Source organism: Dinoponera quadriceps, unplaced genomic scaffold, assembly GCF_001313825.1.
Source record: "Dinoponera quadriceps isolate SergipeBrazil2010 unplaced genomic scaffold, ASM131382v1 scaffold491, whole genome shotgun sequence".
In the NCBI taxonomy this organism is placed as follows: Eukaryota; Metazoa; Arthropoda; class Insecta; order Hymenoptera; family Formicidae; genus Dinoponera; species Dinoponera quadriceps.
This window is the reverse complement of record NW_014554599.1, coordinates 39044-43633: the sequence shown is the minus strand read 5'-3', so window position 1 is coordinate 43633 and position 4590 is coordinate 39044.

Here is a 4590-nt window from a genome sequence, read left to right as displayed (position 1 = left end):
TGTACCATCAAGAAAATTTTGCAAATGCTTGAAAAGGTGATAATCGCTTGGTGCCAAGTCTGGACTATACGGTGGGTGCAATAGAATCTCCCAACCAAGCTCTCCGAGCTTCTGGCGCGTCGTTAATGATGTGTGCGGCCTGGCGTTGTCTTGATGGAACACAACACTCTTCCTATTGGCCAATTCTGGCCGCTTCTGATCGATTGCCTGCTTCAGCTTCTGGTCAGTTGTTGACAATAGAGGTCCGAATTGAGTGTTTGGCCCGATGGGAGCAGTTCATAGTGGATGATTCCTTTCCAATCCCACCAAACACACAGCAAAACCTTCTTGGCCGTTAATCCGGGCTTGGCGATCGTTTGGGCCGGCTTACCGCGATTGGACCACGATCTTTTTCGGCTGTTGTTCTCGTACGTGACCCATTTTTCATCACCAGTTACCATCCGCTTCAAAAATGGGTCGATTTCGTTACGTTTCAGCAAAGAATCGCAGGCATCAATTCGGTCCAAAAGGTTCTTTTGCGTCAATTCGTGTGGCACCCATACATTGAGCTTCTTCTTGAGACCAGCCTTATGCAAATGGTTCCAAACGGTTTTCTGGCTAATCTTCAGTTCCTGGGCAACGGAATAAGTGCTCACATGCCTGTCCGACTCGACGATTTCCATGATTTTATCGACATTTTCGACGATTGGCCTACCAGAGCGTGCCTCATCTTCGACGTCCATATTACCAGAACGGAATCGTTGGAACCACCGCTTTGCTGTTGCATTCGATACTGTATTGGGTCCATAAACAACACAAATGTTTTTGGCCGCCTACTCCGCCTTTTCACCTTGGTCGTAGTGGTACTGAAGAATGTATCTAATTTCCTCTTCTTTTACCTCCATTTTGGAACGCTGTAATACACAACTGCCTTGATCAAACACAAAACTGTCACAAAACTTTTTTTTAAGCGTCATGTCACCTTTAAATCGACGTATAGTATGACCTGATGCGATGTATATCGTAAGATATGGCTCACTAAAGACATCTAGCGGAAAACGCTCGAAACTTTTTACTTTACCTAATATAAAAGTTTGTTTAATGTTAACCCACATATCTCATTGTTTAACTTTAGCTAACCCTTTCAACTTTTAGTTGTTGTATTTTTTACAATAACTTTTGTCATCAATTGACCACTATTATTAATCCATCCGAGAACCAAATTATGTTATTAATAAACTGTTTTATTCAAAATGCCCTAAATTTAATCAAGTCATTAAAACTATTTATTCGTCTCCTTTCAATTACCTAAATCTAAATTCCCCTCTCAACACACTCATATGGTCCTATCCCAGGTAAAGACATTAAGTTCTTTGACCTAAATAAAGAACCACTTAACGTATGTTCTGCCATTGGAGTAAATGGGCCTTTCCGGACCTTGACCTGATTTGCAGACCTGTCAGTATGTTTAGGCCTCCCGAGTGCGCGAATATGCGATGTTTGTTGCGTACGTTCTCTTCCAGGACGTAACACTTGTCTTTATCATCATATAACTTACAAAATTCCAGTTTTTTTTTTGCTTCAACCATTAGTTGAAAATTGTATATATATTTGTATGTACATACAATACAACTGTATTGAATACAATTGTATGTACATACCCCATACACTCAAAATGCTATAACCCGAAAACCCCAGAACCCAGTAAGAAAGAGATTTATGCGCGTTAAAGCTCTGAAACACAGTATGTTCGATCCGTATATGCTTCTTAAGCCTTAAACCCACATTTTTCAATAATTATTTTCAATAATGTGTATGGGGTTAAGGGGTTATGGGTTTAAGGAATTAAGGGATGAAGGGATTAAGATGTTAAGGGGTTCTGGAGTTATTAGAATTAAGTGATCAATGGATAGAGGATTTATTGGGATTTCGGGACTTTTTTTTGAGGTTATGAAAAATCCTGACGTGATGGGGTTAAATGGACCCTGAATTTGGATTCAGCGACCCCAAAAACATATGATAGACATAGTCAGATCCCAAGGGTAATTTTGTGAATTTTTTTTTGTGGAGCTGTGTAATCAGCGTATGACATTAAATCGTAGTGCAAAGAACACAATTTTTTATTACATTGAAAATGTTGGGTTTAGTACCAAAAAAAGAGCATTTGCTGGAAGCATTACTTTTCTGTTTTCATCTCAAAAAATCTGCTGCTTAAAGTCATCATTTGCTAGTGGGGGTTTACAGGGAATATGCTATATCTGAAACAATTTGCAGAGATTGGTTTAGAGGATTTAAAAACAACAATTTTGATTTGAATGACAAAGAGCGCTCTAGTCAGCCGAAAATGTTTAAAGGTGGAGAATTGGAGATATTACTGGAAGAAGATTTATGTCATACGTTCAAAGAGTTATCGAAAACACTAAATCTCGATGAGTCAACCGTTAGCAAATGTTTAAAAGCAATGTGTTTGCAAGTGCATTTGATAGTCTCGGGAGCGGAAAGACATTAAAATTAACAGAGACGAATTAACAATAACACAAATTAATGTTTAATTTATTCCCCTTTCCGAATGGCACATGCGTGGGGGTTCCGCGCAACTACCCTTAGAATTATTACACAAGAGCCGAAAGTATTATTAAAGCAATTACACTATTACACGAGGGAACTTTCGTAAGTACCGCACGCAGTTATCGCGTAAGAAAAGTAAGGCAATAGTCAGAAAGGCAACTGACGACGAGCAATCGCCAAAGAGCAGCATAAGCAAGAATACAACCTGTCACCGTGCTAGGCAGAATCGTACTATCGCCCGGGATCAGCAGCTTCCGAGGACATTTCGCTTTTCTGTTGTCTCGCGTTACTAAGATACGAGGGAAACATGACCATAACGCCCAAGGCTATAACGCGAGTGCCTAGCAATTGCCGACACGCTGTTGTCGGCTGATCGGAAACAATCGCCTCTCGCAACAACACAGAGCACGTGGTTCGCACGCATCACAGCTGCGCCGTGTGACTCGCGACACAATGGGAATGATCCAGAAGCTAGAAAACTGGGTCCGACATAAATTGAAAAAAAGAGACATTGCGAAACATTTAACCATTTATGAATTGCAGCTTCAAAGACAAAAACGGTAGTCGTTGTTGCATCGAATTGTGACTGGCAATGAAAAATGATAGACAATTTTAAGCGCAAGAAATCATGAGTGTGTTCCGGTGAACCATCAACATCAACGCCAAAACACGGTATTCATGGAAAGAAAATCATACTGTGCATTTGGTAGGATCAAGTCGGTGTTGTGTATTATGAGCTGCTACAATCGAGTCAAACCATCAATGCTGAACGCTATCAGCGACACTAAATTTGAATCGAGCATTCAAAGAAAAACACTCGTAATACGCCAAAAGACATGACAAAATTATTCTTCTTTATGACAATGCTAGACTACATGTTGCAACATCAGTGAAGGAAATCTTAGAGGCACTTGGATGGGGTGTCTTACACCACTTGCCCTATGCATCAGCCGTTGTTTCTTCAGATTACCATTTGTTTCTGTCGATGCAGCGTGGATTTTCTGAGGAGCACTTCAATTCTTTCGAAGATATCAAAAAATGGTTCAATAACTGGAGCGTCTCGAAAGAACCTCAAATTTTTTTACCGCGGAATCTATATGTTACCGAAAAAGTGGGAAAATGTTGTAGCTTTCGAACGACAATACTTTGTATAAGATATGTATCGTTCTTTTGAAATAAGCATGCGATTTTGTAGGCAATAATTAATTCAAGTATCTAATAGTTGACAGCCTTATCAACATAACCTCAAAAAACAATAATTAAAGCGATGTCGTCTGAAAAAGAGCATCCAAAGCACTGCATCCTTTTCATGTTCCAGTTGAATAAAAATGCTGCTCAAGGCTACTAAAATTATTTGTTCTGCTTTGGAAAAGGTGCTGTGACCTATAAAACTTGTAAGAAGACCTTTTACCAGTATTGGAACTAGGCAAATGATTCTACTGCACGATAATGCTCGACTACGTGCCGCAAAGGGACAAAGAATTTAATTTATATATTAGACTGAGAAATTTTCCCTCATATAGCTTATTTGCCATTTCAAACCCCGTCGTATTACCACCTATCTCGGTCGCTTCAACATCATCTTGTAGATACGCATTTTAAAACGATTGTCGAAATCCGAAAAAACATTAATGACTTTATTGACTCAAAATCGTTAAGTTTTTTCTGCAAGGGCATTCATCAGCTGGCAGATAGATGGAGTAATGTCGATGGAGTAATGTAGATGGAGTCCTACTATTTTTTATGACAGAATGTCATGGAAAATAATAGAAATTATTTCAAACATTAAACTTGAACTTGATTTTTTGTAAATTAACTTTGAACTTCATGAAAAAAGGAATGGAATTAATTTGTACACCTAATAAAATATAAAAAGGAGATAAATTTCGAATAATGAATATCATAGTAGCGACCGTGAAACAATAAATTAAATAAAAATGCAGTTATTTCTTTATTTTCTTTACAAATTTTCTATTTACTTTTTATATCAGACTAGATGCTATAAGTCTGTAACGATGCACCCCCTCCCCCCCCCCCCCCCCC